The following is a 24198-nucleotide window of genomic DNA, read 5'->3' as shown; positions in this document are numbered from 1 at the left end:
ATTAACTTGGCTATAACTGATATTATAGTGAAATTTGTTCTACGCTGTTAAAGAGGGGAATCTAACCCTGAACTCTACTTTATTTAAGTTTAATATGGGAATTGCCACGCAAAAATGATTTTTCACCCCTCAGTCTACCCTGGGAATAGAACCCAGTACTCTATAAGACCAGGGAAGCAATCTACGTGGAAGGCCTACTGTATCGTACATTCACTGGGGTCTTATTACGGTGGTCATTCGCGACCAACAGTCACGACAGCTATTCTAAGGTTAATAGATATCGCGGCTATTAATCTTATTTTAATATTTAAAGCGCGATTGCCAAAGTTAAATGCACAACTGTTTAACGATCGTTCAACTTGAAATTGCTTTTTACTTTTTTAATTCTACATAATTGAGAGGAATGAGATTGGCTGTAATAATCTCATTGAATTGGTTTCATGTACGCAATGAAAGGAAATTTATAAATCTAAAATGAAAGCGCATGTTTAGAAGGTACATTTTATGGTGAAATGAATGTAGAGTATATCAACTGAGTAAAAAATATATTATTACGACTTTGAACATGGATTTATGACGTCAGAAAGCGATTGTAACATGATATATTAGAAGTGTTTTGAAGACGCACACTCCAGAAAACAAATGACTACACAAACGTCTAGTTGCGATTCACAGCGAAAACAACTATTATTCCAGAATAAACCTCCAAATAATCTAATACAATTTCGAATGTCTTAAGGCTGAACTGTAGAGCCCAAGATGTTAATCGAGCCCGGCTCATTACGCTCATTAGCTGTACCCCGGGGATACGACTGCTGTCATTTTGTTTACCAAATATTTTTTAAACTAATTAAAGTACGGCAGTGTTTTGTTTTCTGAATAACAACCTCCTTGTTTCTTGGAATAATTGTTACACGTGTAGACGTTAAAAGCAAATTTTATTTGTAACTAGCGGCCGCCCGCGACTTCGTACGCGTTGATCCCGTTTTACCCCCTTAGGGATAGAGTTTCGTAAAATCCGTTCTTAGTGAGCACCTACGTTCTAAAAGGAACCCCCATGCAAAATTTGAGACTCCTAGTACTTGTAGTTTCTGTGATTTTCGGTTTCGTCAGTCAATCAGTGACCTTTCGCTTGTATAGATACAGATTATTTACATAAAATTGTATGTTCTGTTTAACCTTATAACTTACACTGAATATTAATTTTAAAGCGCATTCTCCACTACAATTTTGTCAACACAAATGGTACAGTCGACTCATCAAACCGCACAATCTATTCTTTGCAAAATAGCACTTAATACAAATACATTAAGACGTTTACCTTGATGTGCTGCCATCCGTACATCAGCTTCTTAATCAGAATCAATCAGAAACCAGATTTGAGTCAGATTCCAAGCAAAGTAATTGGATTCTTTGATTAACAACTCTATTCTTTTTATCTTTAAACCACTCTTTATCTTCAACTAGGTATATTGCTATCTTTGAATTGTTTTGTTTTGATCCTAATAAGCAGTTTACAATGTGCAAATGTTGAATTCTTCCTCCATAAATGGCCGAAGAAAACATCGAGAGTTATGCTGTCACACGTAAGAAAAGTCATCTTTATTCATTACTTGAGATGTAAAAGAAACTAGCGCTTGCTTATGGTCATGGCCAATACACTTTGATGCAGCACTTCACTTCATTCTTCATATTTCGTTTAAGAAACGAAAACGAAAGTAATTTAGGCAGTTTCTCTTTAATTCGCAATTGTCTTCGCGAATTATCGGCCCAATTAATTAGTGATTGATAAAATGATTTGACATAATTGACTTTTACTTACGTTACATGATGAATGTGAACCATTGCAGTAGATTGACGCGCGGTCAGTTCGTAATTAACTCGAAAGTAAGTTTAATATTGTAAAAGAAATCGAGTTAGAAAAGTATATTGTCATTATAAGTTACTCTAAAACTAATTTGATCTAGCTCTTTATCTACTTTAGAGAAAAAGAGAAAATAATTAGCCTTTGACCGGCTCCAAAATTATTTTTGGAGCCAACCTATGTTTCTGATGGGTTTTGAAAGTCTTGTCTCACTAGCCTGTTTTAACTGAACTGTTAAAGACCAATACCGACACACGCTTGTCCGTTTTTTGTCCAGAGATGAATAAACAATGACAGTGACGGACGCGGGCAGCGCTAAGCGCCCCAACGGGCGGTCCCGCGGAATGCAGGGCTACGGGACCTACGACATTCTACTAGTAGAGGTAACTAATTTAATATTTTTTTCTTAAATTAATTAAAAATTATCGAAAACAAACAAAATAAATGTCTTCTTTTCAAAAACGTTTTTAGATATTTTTAGGATGACACATTATATTCTAGAGTCCGGTAAATCTATACAATCGAATACGCTAAGTACCAAATATTTATTATCGTTATTTATTTGCTTTTTTTAAATTTAATTTAAGATGTAAATAAAAAAGTATAATATTATGCAAGATTCCGTCAAGACTCATATACCTACCTAAATTTAAAATTAAAAGTATTTTGTACGTCAAAATGTACACATTTTATTGTACTGTATGCATAGGTAGACATCACGCTTCGTCGCCGTTTTGACGAGCGCTTTAAAACTTTTATTGTATCGTTAGACGGGATAATAAGCGCGGCTCATTCAGTGACGGACGTTTGATTCGGTGACAGACAGACTGTTGCCAGGTGGTCCGCTTCCCAGATAACACGACACGACCCAACTTTTTATTCGCCACATTTTAAATCCGAGGGGTCGTTCTGACATGCGTCATGTCATAACTCCCAAACGAATACACAAATTACATAAAACGTCACTCCTAATTAATTCATGTGAGAGCTAAATCTTTCCAGTGGTATTCGACTCTCATTAGACGGAGATAAAAGATCGCTGCGCGTCGTTTAGGATAAAGTATCTCTTTCTGTTTCCATTTTAACGAGTGAGACGACTTATAAACATGAGGTCGTAAAAAGTCGCCTAGGCAAGCGTCCAAGCCGAGCTGCGTGTACGACCAATACGTTTCGGTCACAAAACCGTCGAGAGCAATGCAAACAGTCGAGCATAAATCTAGGAGTCGTAATGAAGCGTTATTGGTACGATAATAAAGCTAAATTGATTAGCGGCGGGCCCGCGACTCCTGCGCAGGTAGTCCGCATTCCTGCACCCCCCGCGCTCCCCTCGCCCCTCGAACGGGACACGGGGAATGTCATAACGTTTAACCCAGGATTAGAAATTAATATAAATTATGACGCAGGTTAGGGGACCAATAATGCTAAGGACTTTTTTTATTTAGGGACAGATTTTGGAATATTTTTGGACAATAGAATAAATAAACCCATTGCTTATTGTGATTCAAAGAACTTTTCAAGGGAAGAAGATTTCTATGCGCATACTATTACAATGTTTGTCTTGAGAAATATTTTAGCCTCTAACAAGATACAAGTTGTGCTTAACACTCATTTAGAACGTGTTTTGTGGTAGGTAGAGTCTACTTTCCTATTTTGTTTGCTCCTCGCTCTGGTCTGTACATGGATAGTATTTTAGAAAACGGCAAAAAACTTTTGAAATAAAGCGACTAGAAACTGAAATTTCGAAAGATATCTTTCAGAGCAATATTAGCTGGGCGAGTTCGGGCGTTCATCCAACGATTTGGCACTTTACCAGAAACTCGACAGTAATGCGGTGTAGAAATTACCTGTAACAAAACAAACACAACTTTATCGTCGACTGTATATGTTACTGTAAAAGCTCGAATTGCAGTAAATCCTAAGATATTCTAGTAAAACCTAAGATCTACCAATTCCTAATGGTAAATGTCCCAAAAGGTTTGCGATTCGAACTCTTACCACCATTTCGTTGGTAAATCTTAGGATTTACATTAATGGCACGGTAAATGTTGAAAAACAAAACAAGCATTTTTGACAGATAATAATCGGTCTTATCTACGCATTACACGAGCGCAACCTTTTTGTATTGTTTAAATGTACGAATAATGTAAGAACTAAAAAGAAAGACCACGGTATCACTTTTCATTTTAATACAATTAAACAAACCATGATGTCACTGCCTTGTTTTATCTTTAGCAACGTAAGATCATGTCATATAAAATACTAGCTTTTGCCCGCGGTTTCACCCGCGTGAAATTTAATTTGTCACAGATCGCCATAAATTATAGCCTATATGTTATTCTGGGTTATAAACAATAATACTGTAAAGTTTCATCAAAATCAGTTCAGTAGTTTTTGCTTGAAAAGAGTAACAAACATCCACACAAACTTTCGAGTTTATAATATTAGTAGGATGCTTGCAGTACAAAATTTCAGTGTCCTAGATAGGCTAGATATGGGTATGCGCTACTATCAATGCTGGGTTATTATAATTCCGATTTTTTCCACTTCACATTTCGTCCATGCCATGGATAAAATAGCCATGGAGTCCATGGTATTATCATTTTTGTTATATTTTACTAATTAAAAGTTCTGTAAACTTTTACGAAAACAACATCGTTGGTAATGAGTCAGAAGGAATAAAAAAAGGAAACAGTAAAAATGTGAACACCAAAACACAAGAAAAATAAATGATTGCAAATAATTTAAATAAGTTGGTATTAGTTTGTTATCATATTATGATACTTTCATAATACTATGTACCTGTTTTGTCTAATAGTTGATGAAAGTACCTAAGTAATTAAGAATTACTCATTGTTTTATTCCTGAAACCAACATCTACCAGCTGACAGAGGTAAAACCTAGCATATACTGAATTCGAATGGTAAAAGCTCGAAAAAGTCGTCGTATTTTCAGAAATACTTACATTTACCAACTCATGTCGGTAAATCCTAAGACTTACACTTAAATCTTAAGATTAACCGTAGTTCGAGCTTTTACAGTAACATATACACAATATCTAAATGTATTCAATAATAATGATACATCATTATGTACTGTAGCTATTATTTGAATATTAATGTCTTCATAATTTCACTGACGATATATTCTATGCATGCGTACGTCATTACACCACTACGTTTATTAATATTATGGCAAATACATCATTACAATGGAGTAGACAGAATATGAACTTCTAAGAGGTAAATATACTCGTAACTCTAACTGCTAATTTGACTGGATCATTATTTTCAAGACGCAGACGACAATACGAGTAATTGCATTGTTTTCTGGTAATTTTATCTCATGTCAAAGTATACAGCTACTTTACAAATGTACAAATAAAGCAGTAGCAACATGCATTTTAAAAGAATACTCGTAGTTATTTAAATGATGGTAGAGCAGATGCTCTTTCTGAATGGACTTAGTAAAAGGGAAGAATAATGTAAAGGAACTCTACCAAACACGCATGACGTCGTTCCTTTAAACAGGAGATCTATAATACTGAAATGTACTCGCGCATCTGTCTTCAAAAACAGCTCAATTTTAACAGGTGCTCAACCGATTTTTTCTGCGTGTAAATGAAACATGTGCCCTTACGTGCCGAGGGCGAGGTGAAAATGAGCGTTAAATTAATATCAGATCAAGGATGCCATCAAAGTAGCGTTTGGCCTGCTCTGACGGTTATTTTTATTCTATAAACCAAACAAGCTTTACAGAGCCGTCAGTATATTACAGGTTATTATAAACACGCGTGGATTTTATGCAGAAAATAACTAGCGAGAGATCGTTTCCATGTCCAGTATCACTGTCAGTGTTTTTGATTTTTATTTGGATGGGCTAATTTTAGGTAATAAACGTTTATTCAGTGGGGAAATTCATTATTCATTGGAATAAAAACTTGAGCTACTAATAGGGATAATTCATTTTTAAATGCAAGACATAAATAAGAAGTAAGCTATTAAATTCAAGTTTAAACTTGTTCTTGTAAATTATGATGTAGTAATAAATCAAATTAAATCTCTTGACAAATATTTCCTGAATGACTTGTGATTCAATCCCGATATGATAAAACTGTATAGTTTACGCCGTAAACTACATGAATGCAAGGTAAACTTTACGGTGCTCCGAACTCGCTGTAGCGTTCATTTTATTGAGAGAGAGGGAACCGTGCGTAGGCACACGTATCGTACAGTGCAGCCTATAAATTTAAGACCGGCCATAAAAATACAACTAGCATTTCCTACACTTTGATTCGACGCATTTACACAGATCAAAGCCGTAGGAAATAAAGTTTATCTAATCCCCCATCATAAGTCTGAATTTGTTGAATTTACTGCTTAGTTTAGAGCCGGTGTGTTTATCGTCGCTAGTTTGCAGACCATCCAATTACACGGTAATCGACAGTCTATACAAAGTCACGGTAACAACATAATGAGTGAAGGAGTGTGAACAGCTGATAATAGCAAGTCGAATTGATGACACGTCGGTGGTTAATTGCGAATTATTAGCAATGTGGTAATGAGGTGCGATAGGATCGCAAATTGGTGTAGTGTGGAGTGCCGCAGCCGCCATGCCGGGCTCTCGCGTGATGGCATCCCGGCTCATGAATGAACGATCCGAGTCCCATTCAACCAGTTTGGTCGCGCACTGATTACCGCCTGCCCACTTTTAATCTTATCTACTACACGACTGAATCGGCGTGGACCGGCGACAGTCCCACTGGCCACACGATTGGCTGCTGGACCCACAAAAACGACCATTGCTTCCTCTGTCCATTCACACCTTTTTATAATGTTTTTTCGTGAATGAAGTCGTGTTCGGGATAATTATTAAATTTCGACGATTCGTTACGAATATCGATGAGCCGGAAGCCTATCGGCGCGGGTGATTGCATCGGGTGATCAAATTCCGACGTTCAGAAAGTAATTTTATGGTTTTTAAGTCAAATTTTAGTTTGTACTTCGGTTTATTGGTATAAGAAATTAGTTTCCTTTTTCTTTGGGTGACATTTAATTTTGTTTAAATTCTTTAACGGTCAAGAACCATAAATTATGATGAACAATGAGCAAAAAATAAAATGGCTATTTTAAATTGAAGTTCTCAACGATTATAACGTTCCAATTTCTGAACAAACAATGAATGACAGGTATTATAAGTTAGAAGTACAAATAATAGCCATCATGGCAACACTCGACGCGCAATAACGACGGATAGCATCGTAATTACTGCGTTCGTGAACAATAATATGTTTTCTATAACAGTAATTTTGATCGCAAGTACTGAGGTCACATCAAGCTTAACATTAGGTTCTAATGTGGTTGTAATAAGTGTGATATTGCAACAAAACTGTATAGTTTGTTATGCTGTACAAAAGCTATACAGGCGCCGGTGTGTTAGGAGTATTATAAAACGAATCAGTGGTAATAATGCAAGGGGATCTAATTAAATTGCCGCCAATAATAATGGTACTCGCTCCCCTCGCAGACCCCTCGCATTTATTATTCCCGCAACTTACCATGGGACAGCACTGCCATAGAGTTCGATAGGTAAAATTTAAAAATAAGGGATTTATTTGCACAGATCCCAATTTATTTCTTGGAACAATATAATCTGGTGCTTAAATTCCTAAGAACATAAATAGAACAACATTTTTTGTGTTGCCTGTTGGATTTAAACGTGAAGAAAGTAGCAGCTTATGGTTGATTGAGAAAACAATTGAAAGCTCATGAAGTTACATTCACACCAGGACTTTTTTTTTTCTTCGTTTCAGCACAAGTTTCAGACTCTAAATCGTGATCGTTTCGCCACATCCCTAACCGAAATAAAACAATTGAACTTTGACGACTTAATTGAATCTATTTCCAAAGCGAATGTTACATTGTCTACAACTAATTAAATGTCGAGCGGTGTGATCGTAACTCTTGTTAAAAGTAAAAATTATGTTTTAAATGAAGCAATCAAAGTGTGTGAATATTAATGGTAACGTAAGTACAATAAAACACAATTTGACATATCCCTGCAACCCCAGCCACTTTCCGAATTGCAACTCACGGCAATCGCAGCACCTTTATATTGTTATATGTCTATTTCATTGCTCGGGGATCCCCCCACCCCTCCCCACGTCCATTAGTGTTTTGTGAATGATTTAAAAGCTCTTTCGGATAACTACTCTGTAAGTGAGTAATTTAAGACTTACTTCCCATTTTATCTGCTCCCTAAATTAGAGTGCGCATTAAAACATTAGGGTACATCAGAGCAGCTGTTTGCGAAAATAACTTGGTTAGGCTGCCGCATTAATGGATTATGAAATCATGCTTTGTGCAATCGCTTCGACTATGTCGCACGATAAATTGGATTACATTCAATATTGTTGGCTTAATGTAACGAATATTTATAACTATATTTCTATTACAAGGTTTATATTGAAGATAGTTTAACTCACAAATGTCATATAATAAGACATGTAGAGTCAAATATTTTAAAGTTTTTTTTTATTCTGATAGTCCGACTACTTTATACTTTAGAGTTTTATACCCTTAGTTTAGCTTAGTCTAGCTTATTGTATTGAAATGCAAGCGTCAGTATCGAGCGATTAGATACATTTTTGTTGCAAAATAACTCCTATTACTACAAAATAAGATACCACAATATTTAGTTTGATGCGCTCTCGTCTCTACATTAATATCAAACGTTCCCAACCACAATTCTCTTATTACAAATCGCTACGCAAAATAGAGCTGTATTTATTAAAACAAAACAATTTATCTCAATTAACAAAATTACATCGCGAATACCGAGGTAAGTAATGAAATAATATCAGCGAGCGCGCGTTCCGAACATTCCCGCGGATCGGATGCGCGGTGAAAGCGGAAGAAAATCCGTCATCCACCGCCGCAAACAATGCCGGGACTGCGTGCATGCAAATGAGGATATGGTAATGGAACATCGGCGGGGCGGTAATGACCCTGTATTGATAGTGATGTTCCTAATCGTGGTATTTTTTGGCTAATAGAGGACCAAATCTCAGGCGCTGTTTACACATGATGGGAATATAAGATTTTTAACTTTCGCGTTCCATTTCAACTAAAATAGTAAGACACGAGTCTTAACGCGACGTTTATTAATGAGTTACGAGTACATTATGTACTCACCGCTTGACGTTTCGGCTACTATGCTATACTCTTAGATTAATAAAACCTAGATAGATAGTCAGTGCACGAAAGGTGAGGCAGTTTTTAGGGAGCCGGCACGGCTCACCCGTAAACGTCACATGAACTGTCAAAGTGAAAAATTGGTAAACACGTCCGACGAATTTTAATTAATTAAAACGGTTTGTGCTGTGAAAGGGTGTCTAAAATGCATCAGAAAAACGAAAGAAAGTGACCAGTGTTACATTTCATAAGTAAGTACTACAATTCGACGCGTATTTTGCTTGAATTTGGCTTTCAAAAATTAAATACGGGAATGATACCAGTAACAAGAAAATTTATTTCCCAATTGTTCGCCGTACAAATACACTTCCTTTTTTATGAAATCGAGACTTTTAAGTCGATTTATCTTATTGTTATTAGGTAGGTACTTTGAATTCAATAAATAAGTAAGTACATGATGCGTTTTGTTTTTGTTAATTATAAAATAATTAAAAACGTATTAAAAATTTCCCTACTTTCGGGAAAATCGCCTTCACTGTCTACACTCCCCAACAAAATTGACACTAATGACATAAGATTTTTGCCTCACTCTTGACGAAGCGTTTGTATGAAGACTATCCATCTAGGTTTTATTAATCTAAGGCTATACTATAATGGGAATACGCTGTATTCAAAAGAAAGATGTGATCATGGAGTGGGATGGTAATGACCATAGTAATGTACCAATGTACCTACTCCTATTAGAAATCGAGTATTTCCGCACAAATTAATTCGATGATAGTGAAAATAATTTCCCATTTTCTACACTCGTTCTTGTTTTGTGTGCAAAAAATGTAGAGACTATGGTGGATTAGTAAATGTAGGTACTTACCAGCACCGTAGAACTAGGCTAAAAAATATTTAAAACTAAAATATCTGGGTCAGTAATATAATTCATTCTACTAGAGCAGGGTAATCTGGGTAAACGTGGTTTAAGATTTTAATCAATATTTAATTCAATAAATAATGCTTGGCTAGTTTAATTTTTGACTGTCAATAAGTTTGCTGTAATTCATTGGAAAACTATTCAAACCTTTCACATCTGAATCTGATACAAAAAAAAATGAAGCCTAGGTATAACTTCGCTTTAGTTTCATCTACAAACAAAATGAAATCTGTAACTTTGCTTTAGCCTCAGTACATCCCTATTTCAAACTCCGGAGATACGGAGACGCGCGCGCATCGGGCCCTAACACCCAAATCATTTTTATGTGGAAAATTACAAAACAAAAACAAGGTTTTACACTTAAAACGTAGTACAGACAACCGACCTTATATTGTTTTATGACTCTACCTCCATGTACCGTTACTAGATTCCTTTAGGAGTGTAGGCGTATTGATACATACATTGTGACTTGTATCTAATGTTTTTGAAGATATTACATTAAAATAAAAAGGTTAATTACCTTGTAATACTTGTAGGGAATAAGTACATAACTAGAGAATATTTTGTATTGATTCAGTTATTTTTAGTTTAATTTAGTTTTTATTATGAATTTTTGTAGACAGACAAACTCTTTCTAATATTTAATGTAGGTACTACTATGATAGTTGCTGTTATTATAGGCTAAGGTTTAATTCTCTAAAATATCAAAGATCATTTCGAATGTAAATTCTTTATTGTAGAGCCTTTAATAACAGAAAATAACGTGGGTTATGTGAGTTAAACGAAATCAAAATGTGATTCACCACTGGTTTTTTGCAGCTAAATCATGACACATACAAGAACGGTATACTGAGCCAAATTGTTATTTCAAATGACATTATCCGTATCGTAATAATAATTTTAGTTAAGTTTATGTAAATGTTTATCCCTATTAAAGTGTACATCGATGAAAGAGGAGGAAAATATGCTTGAATAACTTTTGAATGCTTTACTAATTATAACTTTAATTAACTCTGCGTACTTAATTATGCGTATTATAAATAATCATGTTTTATCAAAGACGCCGCGTCTAGTTCTGGGTTAATAATGGAATAAACAGTAGCAAGTTCTTATTATAATAATTGTATTCAAAAATAATAAATCTGATGTTTCTCACGGCGAACAATAGAAATGTACAGTTTAGTTGCTATTATGTTTATAGCTACATATTTGATTATACTTACTGCAGATAGAGTTTTCAACAGTTTTATTCAGTACATTTTGGATTGCTGTCACCACCTTATTTGGTGCATTCAGTTTGTGTACTTAGTTAAACAGTAATAGGACTTATTTTGCTTTGGAGCATTACCAACAAGTGGCCCATACTTCTACAATAGAGTAGATTGGGGTAAATTGACAGATAAAATAATTTATATAGTTAACGAGCGCCCGGCGGGGTTTCTACCCCATCTGCTCCCCTGCAGACTCTGTGACGCCAATAGATATTATTATTGTATGTAAATACAGTGTACATTAAATTGGGTGTTTTAAAGGATTCTTATCTCAATAAATACGAAAATAATTACTTCATTATCATAGCTATTTCGTTCACAATTAAGACATCTGAGTTAATTACGTAGATTGTATTTTAAGAAGGTGAATTGCAAACAGTGTCATGACCCAAAACAATATGTCTGCGCAAAAAACATGAAAGGTATACCTACTTGTAAGTACGAGTTTTAGCATTTTGGTTATTAGTTAAGCCTCTAAAACATTTTTACACATCCTATTTATGAAAATAAGCACGCTGATTAAAGCTTTAAGGTACCAAATTGTAGAAATTGTACAGATCACAACACATGGGGCTATGCATTTTTGTTGCAAAATCACTCATCACGAAATCTCAGAAACTACAAGTGCTAAGAGTTTCAAATTTTGCATGAGGGTTCCTTTTAGAACGTAGGTGCTCACTAAGACGGGATTTTGCAAAATTCAACACCTAAGGGGTAAAACGGGGTCCAAGCGTACAAAGTCGTGGGCAGCCGCTAGTTGCAAATATATCTATACTAATATTATAAAGCTGAAGAGTTTGTTTGTTTGTTTGTTTGTTTGTTTGTTTGTTTGTTTGTTTGTTTGGTTGAACGCGCTAATCTCAGGAACTACTGGACCGATTTGAAAAATTCTTTTTGTGTTGGATAGCCCGTTAGTTCCTGAAGGCTTTAGGCTATATATCATCACGCTAAGACCAATAGGAGCGGAGCACCAATGAAGAATGTTTCAAATCAGTGATTTTTTTCCTTTTGAGAGCTGACGCTGCGTAAACGGTTAAAGTTTCGCAAAAATCATGTATGACAGAATTGTTCCCCTTTAAAAGTTCTAAAAAAAAGTCCGCGATAGCATATGTCTATCTTTTAAGGTTGGCTCATAGTAACCCTTTTTATGCAAAAAGAAATCTGTTTTAAATTAATGCATTATTTGCGCAGGTTTTTTCATAAACATGATATTAATCCTTATCCAAATAAATAAGTTATTCATCACAAGTATTTAATTTTAAACATACTTGGCCTTTACACCATTCGATTTCAATAAATATCTTAGAAGATATCGCAGTTTTAAAATATCATCGCAGCAAAATAATGATCAAGTACTGCGCGTGCCACTGATGGATCAATGCACAGCCTAAACCGCTGATCGTAGAGACCTGAAACTTGGACGGTGTATTCTTTGTAAGACGTAAGCATCTGATAAGAAAGGATTTTCCAAAATTCTACCCCTAAGGAGGTAAAAAGGGGGGGCAAAGTTTGTATGGGATAACGAGATTCCTTCGTTCAATCTACTTCCGCATAAGCATTCTATAACAGAATTAATGGAAGATGTGTTTCGTATTTTAGTGAAATGCACCCCCTAACTATGTTAAAAAGGGGTAGAAAGTTATTTTAGTGGTGATTTGCTTCAAAGTTGATATTAATTACTCATTAGTGCATTTTTTTTACAATCATGTCATGTTAAAGACTATCATACTCTAGGGGCCTCCACTTAACCTCGGAGTTGGTGCCCGCTGCGTGCGCTCGCCTAACAATGCATAGTAATGCATGACGGTCAAGCCGCGGGCACCTGCTTGCGCTGTATACATAAACTCATTTTCGCGCGAGAGTTTTGGCGGAGGCCCTTGAGGTAGTGGGAGTAGTCTTGAGGAAAAGCTCCTTCTCCCACGGCCAGTGGCATGCTAGAAGCTTGGTGATTCTAGCACCTGTAGGAAAATAAAAAAAAAAGGTTACCAATAATACTGCGGTAGGTGTAGTTTTCGATTTCGTTGTAAAAAGATAATACCACCGATCAAAGGCCGAGCTGCATATTCATAAAATATAAGAAAATTTTATTTTTATGTTTATTAATTTAACCTTTAAGATTTTTATATTTTATAAGTATTCAAACATTTAGATAATAACGTTTAAAACATTAAAAAATCGAATGAGAACGTTTTCGACTTCTCCGCGGACGAAGTCGCGGGCAAAAGCTATTTGTAAAATAATTAGACTAAATTATTAAAAGTGCCTACCCAAAGTCATTATTCCACGCGGACGAAGTCGCGGGCACAGCTAGTGTATGTATAAGAGCCCACAATGTTTAGCTTGAGTGCGAACCAAATTCCAGAAGATTAAGGGAAACAGTTTACAGCAGGTAGCGAAGCGTGCGCACGCGCAGCATTGTTCGCGCCGATGAGGCTCAAAACAAAGGGGCCACGAGTCACGGCCGCGGCACTTGTAGCACGTGTTATTCGTGTATTACTATTCAACTGACAACCGAAAATTTGTGAAAGCTGTCAAAATTACCACCCAAAGCTGTTTTTCTTGAGCTTTTTATTTAAATTTATTAAAACTTTAAACATTTTTGTTCATGTAAGGATGTTCATGTTCATTTGAAAAACAATGTAGTATGTCATGTATGTTTTGAGGTGATGGCATGAGGTTAAGCTTAAAACATATGCGTGTCACAAAATGAAATGAACACGCAAAGAAATCACACTTCAGAGATACGAATGGTAAACATGATAAATTGAAATGTGATATAGCAAAAATAAACTATCAGAAAGCTTGAAGTCAGCCTCGTTAAAAGTTCATACGTGTCGAAACAGTTTAACGAGAACGCAAGATCTTAGACGACGACCAAGCAACGCTAATTTGCGACCAGCAGTTATCGTACGAGTATATCTACTCGGCAAGTAAATCTAAATAATTTTATTTTGGGTCTTCACCGTACCAATTAGTTTTATTTTTAATCTTCCTCCACCAAAAACGCCAGAAGGTCCGACTACTAGTTCAAATCTAAGGAGAAACTAGGGAAAATTAATAGAATGGTCATTATTTTATAACCGAAGGTTTGGATGTTCCTAGTATATAGTATTTTCATCTATCTATTTAATAAAAATATTTATCCCTTAGGTATCTAGCAAGTTAAATTTTGTCAAAAGTCCATAGAACATTTGAACTGTATACTTTAACGAATTCAGACAGAAGATTTGTCATAAATGTCGACGACTTACAAAAAGAGAGTAAGGTAAACATTCTAAAATGATATCATTGGAATTTAATCATATTGACCTGATACACATTGTCCACATTCCCCCAGCACCCCGTCGTAAAAAGATGCGTAATTGATTGCATCGACGCGAGCTCATTTGGTTGATTGTATGGAACTTGAAATTGCGTATTTAACGTATAGGAAGGACCCTCGTGAACCGTTGCCAATTTGAACGCCACCCTCGGGCTCCTGGAGAGGGCTGGAATGTTTTTATTGCGCTTCTATTATTGAGATAATGTGAAATAGCAATATGCTGATTCTAATCTCATAAATGTGGCTGTCTTGGTCTTGCATGCGTTAAAAATTTGACGCGCCATTTTTAAGCTTCTGTTTCGTTTTATTTTCAACTCTAGAAGTAAAGTCGATGTACAAACATTACCAAATATTAGAGATAACTTAAGAATTCTCAAATATAGGCGCGGAGTGGCAGTAAAGATAAGAAGCAGCTAAACCAAATCTTAACTAACTTATTTGTATAACTTTTGCGTTAGTGGTATTCCCATTACTCTTCACTCAGAATGATATAAGTAAAACAAAAGTTAGAAAGTAATTACTAGTTTATATTGTAAAAGGAAAAAGTCGTCCAATAACAAAACGCTTCGACGTTTTGTTTCTTTACACGCAGGTTTATGTTCATCTTCCAATACAGAAACTATTAGATAGTCTAAAAGTCCAATAAATTTTGTTATCATAAATCAAAGATCTGTGAAAATCTTACTGATCATCATGATATTAAATTATTTTAGAGTAGTAAATTTTAAACAAAATTAAGAGACTAATTACATGATTGGGCATCGTATAACTTGATTTTTTGGAGTAATTTTGTATTGATGAGTGATCTAATAAGTGATATACAAAAAAGCAATGTGATATGTGGCGATACAAAAAAGGATAACACACAATTTATTATATTCACACTGATCTTTATCTGAATGAACTTTAGAGATTATCATAGATGACACAATAGGATTATAAAAGTTACAAGTGTCACATGTGATTTAGCTACCACTCGATTTAGCATTCGAAAGGCAAGGATTAACTAAAAAAGTGGAGCAGCGTTGCAAAACGAAGGGCTAGCCAGTTATCGCCGTGCAAATATCCCAGTGATTAGATAGCACCAAGATGGAGCGACGTGGGAACGAGGAGTTATGATGTAAACAGGTTTAATTACAAACGTTTAATTTACACGTCCGTCGTCCATCTTGCAGAAATATCGGCTCATTGGGCTGCAACGTTTTTAGGCCCTCAAGAATTTGGTCGTATGTTTATTTATTTATAGTTAAATGTTGCCTAAAACCTACGCAGTTATTCACTTACAAACAAGTTCTTGGCGATCTGTTGTTTTCAAGTTCAATTTCTAATATCCTTGAAATGTTTATCTATCTTTCTTAATTGCCCTTCAGTTTATGTACTTATGCCCTTCATATTACAGTTTTTTTTTTGCTAGGAGCAGACAATGTCAATGCAATGCAAATTAATGCCTTTTTTTTTAATACTACCTATCATTTTGAAACCTGTAAAGTTTAGTACCAACAAATACTGATAAAACGAATGCGCATAATTTGATCAAATGGACGGATTTTGCAGGAGTTCGTGAAACTACAGCTGGTACCTAGGCAGATCTAAATTTAGGGGTAATCGCTAGTTTAATAATATATGACGCTACGAGCACAATCTATTTACATTTCGACACTGCTCCGATTTATTCCACTGATATTGAGGCATTTCGATTACAATAATATTCGATACTCTGGTTATTACTGCGTTTATTTGGAAGTATGTAGTTAAATTGACTAATTGTATAGTAGTTTACTTGTCTGAGAATTGATAACAAATAAACATTACATGGCTGATGGGGCAGCAAGGTTCTGAAGTGGGATCGAGGACGGCCACGTCCTCGAAAACGCAGCGTAGGACGTCTACCCACAAGATGATTACCCACAAGAACCGAGGACTTCATAAAGGTAGCAGGAATGCGCTGGATGCAGGCCGCTTCAAACTGGTCATTATGGAAATCGTTGGGGGAGGACTATGTTCTGCTGCTGTAGTGGACGTCCTATGGCTGAAATGATGATGATGAACTATTGCATGGGACTTTGAATACTCAATACCGTATGATGCTTATTTGTAACTGTATCATGTAGGTACTCGTATAAAACGAGCGAACAGATAAAAATAGTCTCCTAGTTTAAACAAGTGTTCTTGGTGATGGATATCGTCAATCGTCAGTAGTCAAGACAAACACGTGTACCTATTGTAAAGTGCATCCAAGTAAAGTGTCTCCTCGATGTCAAATGTCATAAGTTAATGCTTGTCAAAATTGTAAATGCAAATAGGGTACAATGTGCGGCCAAAGTTCAATAGTAGCATTACGCATAAAACGATCTGTGTAACCAATACCAATTTCATCAAAATATTTTTTTACAATTTTATAACGTAATAACATGTTTCTTGACATTAAGTAGAGATTAATTAAAAACAAATAAATTGTTCTTAAAATTTAAAACCTGAGACTAAATCACAACAACTTGAAATTAGTTTCCAAAAGATATCAACTTAAAACAAAAAACTAATTACTCAAATAAGAATCGAGGATGATTCAGCTGAACTCATTAACGAAAATAATCTTAGGCATTATAAAATTAATAACAAACAATGACTCAGACTCCGAAATAAATCAAATTACGTCGCCCACTATGTGGGGAACAATGAAACAAAATGTAACGTTTAACGTCACAATTAAAGAAGACAATGCTGGTGGGAAGAGAAGCGAGAAGTTGGGCTCATCAATCAGCCATCGCGGCCCTTCGTCTTTACTCGTTACACATAATTAATCACTGAATATAATTAAAATGCCCGATGACAGGGCGCGATCACCGCAATATTCATCTGAGCAAAAATTTCAAAAAGATGTTCTCCAGTCTTAAACGGGCTGTGACATTTTCTTTAATCCTTTGGGTATATCTTCATCATCATTAATATGCAAAATCACTCCGCACTTTTAATAAATTTTTAAAAGATCACCTAATGCTTTATTTCTTGGGTTGGTGACAACGTTTAGTTGTACAAGACTTAAATTCGTGACCTCTTTACTAAAAATAGTTTTGGTGTTGTGTAAATGACGCGTGTTAGCATCTTGAATATTTATTAGTCATCTTTTATTTTAGGATAGCAACAATCAGATATTTTGGTTTATACTTTCATTAATTAAAGATTATAAAGGAACTCTTCAATTTCGTTTCTAAAATTTTTCTTAATTAGCTTTTGGTCCGTAAAAATATTTCTGCTTATAATCATAATCATTTATTTGCAACCATATTAACCCTTTGACTCCATGTTTGAATAGTAACAGATGTTCTTTAACATGAATTCTATGCGTGTAACCCAGTAAATCTTATGTTGTCTAATCATTATCATATTTATATCCATGAATGTGTTTATTAGCTTTTCATTGTTATGAAAATATTTCACCAAGTTTGGCTCCAAAGCCGTTCGTCGATCAGGCACATCGTCATAGAATTAAGCAATGGGTCGTAAGCTAAGGTTAGATTTAAGGCGCCTCCCGTCTGCCATGGTGTAATTACCTAGTGAGTCAGCAGTGCTTTGTTCGCCCTGCATAGGATCCGCGAACAAACTTGTTTTAATTAATTTCGTGTCTCGAACAAGCCTTCGCTGATTGTTATCTACTTAGTTTCTGTTCGCGCTCCGGACGCCCGATAATGAAGCAACAAATTGTTCTAAAGTCGAGTTATGATTTTGATACCTATTATTGTATGGTGTAGATTACTGGTTATGAGGATGGTTAAAATTATGTGCAAGCCACGATGTTTTGTTCAGTAACGTAAGAATATTGTGTTCAGACTTTGGCTTCTTCCCCGAAGGAGTCCTCCTTTTGTTTGCCTACAAACTTTGGGGTAATCTAATGTATTATGTTCATTTCTATAGTTTACTTCATGATTTTTTTCAACTATCAGATCAATTACCGAACCTAAACCTAGACTAAAAGGTGCTACTAACTACTACGGCACATCAAGTTTTACTCAAAAAAAATTGGTAAGGAACCATGGTAATCCACAACTTCACTCAAATTGGGTTGGATCTTTTTCATGGATATACATCCAATTATTGTGGTCTCGTGTATGATGTGCTGTCAACTAATACTGTAGTGATAAAGATGTTATGCAGTTGTGTTGTGCTCATCAATGTAAAATTCGCCCTTAATGGGATTTGCCTTTAACCCACGAAAATAGATTTTCCAAGACCCTCCTGCACTCATAAAACTAGCAAAAAGGCTAGTCAGCGCATAAGAATAAATTATGAAGTACCTTATAAGTGGAGGGCGATCCTAGCCGGCGTCGCTTGTTTTATATCTGGACGGAGCGTTGTTTGGCGCCGACGTTGCCATGGCAACCGTTGAAATATGGGCTCCGTCTTTAGGTGCCTTATAGCCGGTATTAGCTAAGGATAGCTATTAATTCCAACTTCCACAACAATACTACGTGTGCAATCGCACTGTTTTATCGTTGCCCGTTTCAGTTCTCAGAAATTGATGCAATAAACTGGCTCCGCCTAACTTTCGCTTGTCATGAAACTGGAATTACCTAGAACTAAATACTGAACGAAAAAAGTAGAAACCGTTGTTTTGTTTCATTCATAAACTAGAACCCAAAAAACAAGACTAATTTATTAACTAATTAAGTGTCGATCGAGATAAATCTTTGTATAACTCCAAATCATTCATCATAACAACTTCGATGGTGGCACAGACAAGGTGAGAGCATTATAACAGCCCATAAGAGACAGGTCTCAAAACAATAATTAGTCCCAATTACAACACAAAATTCCGCTCACAATCAAATAGGATGACTCGACGGAACCGAGTGCCCGCACGCAGAGGGACATTAAGCTAGTCTATCTCTTTCTTCACGTAACAACCAAGTTACACCTGTCTCTTACACTCATAATGTTGATCTTTAAAAGCCTTTCATTGACACCAAAACTTTTATTTAACGTGAAATTAACGGTCTCCAAATTGACATATTAAACCGTAATCAATGCCACATTGCTTTAATGGCTTTCAAAATATTGGTAATACCTTGATTATGTTATGTATGTGGCCACTTAAAATTTTATATTTTATTTTATTATCTTACTTCAAAACATTTATGGGTTGTAAAATACTAATTTAGAAGTTTCCTTAATGAGGCAATAAATTCTGCCAATTTTCCTAGCAACAGCTATTTTGATATGTATGGCACGTGCCGTATTGCTTTACTTTAGTTTCATTTTATTAGTTTAAAACAGCATTAGTAAATCACATTACTCAAGATAATGGGCATTCCTATGTTCTAAATTCTTTAAACAATCATTAGTTTCGGTACCCGGGGACCGTCTCCCCCACAAGACAAATAAACTGTGACGACTTTGTTTATTTTTGTATGAGAGTTGAATTGCTCCTTCCCAGAATTGTGGGTAACAACCGTAATCGTTCTGTAAATAATGCTAGAAAAAATATTGGGCAAGACTCGTACGAAATATATGATGGTACAACGTGATTAATATTTAAGATTAATTTTAAACTTCATTTAACTTGTATCTCAGTACATTGTAGGAATATGCACGACGGCCAACGTGAGAGGTTCGTTTCCGCCAAACGGATAAGTAGGCAGCTATAACCTGTAATCGGAACCGGTTTAGTCAATGTGGACTTACGGACTGGGGAGAGGGCATGCGCGATATCAAAGCAGGTGTTCCACTATGAGCCCACTGCCTCAATGAGAATTCCAAGCCTTAAATAGTTTGCCTCAGATTTAACCGAGCACAATCTCCGTTTTGCGCTGCCATTGTGCTAATGTTACTTTGAAGATCGTTATCATGCAGAAAGGATGAAGTTTCTTCGGAACATCGCGCCAAGTCGCCTTTCGCCAATGATTCCCCCATCAGCATCGAGTAGAGACAGTTTGAAGATGAGTTTGGGGTGGCGTGTTTATAACGCGTGTTTAATAATTTAGTAGCAACGCCGGCGATCCCTTACCGGCCTGGTGCTGAATAATGGATGCAACAATAATATGAGTAGTATTCCAGCACACTGTTCCTGTTTATTCAACATCTACTAAAGTAATGAATTCAATATCCGAGATAGCATACGCTTTTAATGCTATTACATTTACGAAATCAGGAACGAATGGTAGAGCACACTAAATATTAAATGAATGTGGAACATTAATGTCATTGATACTTCAGTAATCCTCTTATCTCAACAATCAACTCTCATTTGTGGTGTTTGAATATCCTCCAACAAATAAAAGGCTTTTATAAGAGGAACATGGGAACGTACACCTGTTGTGCTCTGCATTTTAGAATAGCGTCTGCCCTGGATGGAATGTATTCATTGGTACGAACAGACAAAATAGTAACTTCATTTGAGTGAGCTGTAATAACTCGTTGAATTTGTTGAAGTGTACTTGGGAAATACCAAAACTTTCATTTTTGCTTCATACGGCTGTTGGTGTCTGTATGGTTTATTTGCATATCGATCGAGCTATTTGTAGCTTCTATTTGAAATAAGAAACTAAGGTGTAGGCAGATAACCTCATAATGGACAGAATCACATTGTCTTTAGTAATGATCATAGAGGGTATTAACCTTCAGAACTTAACTAACAACCTTTTTAAACTTGAACACTTCGGCTTTACATATTCGTGTAGGCGAAAGGTTGAAAGTTTTTTTAATAAAACATTGTTTCTAATCTTACTTTACATAATTCCCAAAACAGTATATGTCGTATTTGCATGAGGGTGCAGCAGAATGCGTTTAATTCGTTAATAAATCAGGCTGGGGTGGTGGGTTCATTAGACAGATCGCCCGGGGCCTTCCGGGGTCCGTGCCCACTCCATCCTGGCTCCTGTAGCCGATGCATTTCACTCGCCAGCAATAGATGACGGCCGCATTGTTAATCCGACTCATTTACAATCAAGCTCGTACATCAATGACAATTATCCTCCTTAAACGCTTAACAGTTAATTTGGAGTGCCAATCAGATGTTATCTTTAGACTTTCATAAAGGCGCCTCAAATCTGTTATTAAAATTTGGCGAAATCTAAATGGGAATCTTATTTAAAATAAGTATTAATAATTGGCTCTCATAACTCGGGCTTATCGCCGGCATAAATTAAGTTAGGTAGATTCGCGGCGCCTCGACCACGCACGTAGTGGAACTTTTAATTGCATTGAGCTCTATCACTGTCGTCAACAACCAACTTGTGAGCGTCGAGAGATTCTAGTCTTCTTTCAACATATTGGCCGCCAACTTTCAATAGAGTTAAGTGATTAAATAAGTTTCAACTTCTATTGACTCTTCTTTCTTAATCTATACAATGACTTTGAAGTTCGTCGCAGGAGTAACTTGGGATTTCTCTTTAACAAGGTATTAAATTCTCAAATGAGATTATCTTTTGATATTGTTTTCAAGATTTGGATTAGGAGGATTTAAAAAAATTAAAGTAAGAGTTTAATCTTAATTGTCATAACTTTTATGACTGAAATTCAGCTCAATATCAAGCTATAACTAAAAACTTGAGCCCAAGAGTATTAAACAATCCCGAAAAAATATTTGGCGAGCCGTGAGTCGGGGACAACGAATGAATTAATTAGAATTTTTAAATTAAAATTGTCACCGTGTATCCGTTGTCTGGCCGGCATAAACATAATACAATAGAGGCCAGCACCGGACGAGAGGACTCATTAATTTAGATGATTGTACAATTATCTAAATATAAGCGGAGCGAGACGCCCACGCGGGAGGGGGTGCCCCAACCCGAAAAGGAGGGGGGAGGGCACTCGTTTTTAATTAAACCGGCGATGAAATGAAGTGGTCCGTATAATATTGCTTAGACATGTTTTAAATTAATTTCAACCCGTCTTATTACAAATGATTTGATCTAATAAGTTGTTTGGGGGCACGCCGAAGCAAAACTTTTCTAATAACACCTCGCTCTGATACGTCGTTCTTTGCCGGCTGTTCTCATTCGGGATTTAATTACTTTTTTCAATCAATCATAATTTGATTAAAGGATGTTCAAATTAGAGTTTTTGGAGCTTCATCCCGGTTAAAATTGAGATGTTTTGTTGAGATTGTAGCTTGTCTCATAAATAGTAATGTGTATTTGTTCCGAAGCCCCAATTAATTAGCTTTCGTATACAGCCATAATAATTATTAGCGGGGAGAGCACCGGGACACCCTGTGGAAGGGTTGTACGCCTCTCCTCTTCTGTATTTGTTTTTCGTTAAAGCTTTAATTAAAAGTAGGTTTATTTTAAAGAAAATTGATGTTCAAAGTAAATAAATCCTTGATGGTTTAATTTATCTCTTAGTAATTGAGTTTCACCTGATGACGAAATAATTGGAATTCTACTCATGTAGAATTTGAATGTCGAGTTTTAATTACAGTTTTCTAAGTTTGTTTTAGTCTGATCTAATTCTTTAATTGTATGTTAGATAGTAATTTATTTTTGGAGGGGATATCCCTGTTTTAGCGATGGAAATAATTGAATGAATACTATCATTTACAAAAGCTCTACTATAGCTAGCTACATTACAAAAAATATTTTATTTCGTGCTTTATTCTTTATTCCATAAATAACCACTATTACACATGCCAAAACAATAAAACAATAGTTATAAGAAAATCATTTTTGACACTTTCTTCCTAGACCTTGGAAGTAAAGTGTTTCTAGAAAATCATTATTATCCTCGGCAGCTAATGCCTTAATAGTGACGTAGATAAGTAGATTAATCAAGTATTTAAACATCTACCAAATAAACAAATTATTAAACTCTACATTTTTAGTAACAGTCTGTTTGTAGACATTGTAAGTAAACACAGCTTTCACTACAGCACGTGGTGTTTGATTGAATTCCTCGCAGACGTCTTCATCACCAACAATAATAGTTTTAGTTTCGTCCATCCACCAGCGAATTGCTATTTCCATAACACATGCACGTCACAATTTAGATGATCTATTTGTTTACAAACATTCTGCATGACAGGCCGGAGCTAGGCGCTGCCTATCGCTTCCGAGCATCTCACAAATTCACAAACTTATCGGCTAAACGGTTACCTAAAGGCTTTGTCCTTTGGAGTCTGTTGGCCGCGCGTCCAGGCTTGCAGCCTCTTTGGGACCGTTGGGTCTCCGGGCCGGCACGATGCACCAAACAAAAAAAAACAACAATAACAGAAAAAACACAACCAACGTATAAACTCAATAAACTACACTGCCGAGCGCTGTCTCTTAACCTTCCAGCTCGACAGGATAAAAGACCGGCCACATAAAACTTCCTTGTTAAACTTTAAAACAAAAACTGTGTTAAGAACTTCGAAAAAAGTAGTAACGTTTACGGGGATCGACGACACTTCCCCTTGCGGCGTTTCGGTCGCAACTGAGCCACGCGGTCGCGCGGGCCGGGGCGGGAGGGGGGCGCCTTCCCCGCGCCTCCGCGGTATTATTTGATTAATTCGCCTCCCCTTGTATACTCGGCGAGTCGTTACGACGACATTCAGTTTTTAAATTTCAGTGAGAGGGCCGCAACCTTCACCTACTCCTTAATACTTCTAATTGAATTAATTAAGATCGACGGGCGGCAACAAAGATTAGACGTTA

The 24198-nt window shown here is 36.1% G+C and overlaps 1 protein-coding gene across 1 annotated transcript in view; it reads right to left on the bottom strand.

The window, feature by feature from the left end:
• The window catches only part of LOC135087985 (LIM domain transcription factor LMO4), a 121502-nt gene extending 97537 nt beyond the window's left edge, over positions 1–23965 (bottom strand). The window contains exon 1 of the mRNA XM_063982859.1: positions 23659–23965. The gene's annotated coding sequence lies outside the window, so the exon portion shown is untranslated. The remainder of the gene's footprint in view (positions 1–23658) is intronic.
• Between the last annotated feature and the right edge of the window lie 233 nt (positions 23966–24198).

This window comes from Ostrinia nubilalis, chromosome 3 (assembly GCF_963855985.1).
Source record: "Ostrinia nubilalis chromosome 3, ilOstNubi1.1, whole genome shotgun sequence".
NCBI classification, from domain to species: domain Eukaryota; kingdom Metazoa; phylum Arthropoda; class Insecta; order Lepidoptera; family Crambidae; genus Ostrinia; species Ostrinia nubilalis.
The sequence above is the reverse complement of the archived record's forward strand: the minus strand, read 5'-3'. Positions and strand labels throughout refer to the sequence as shown.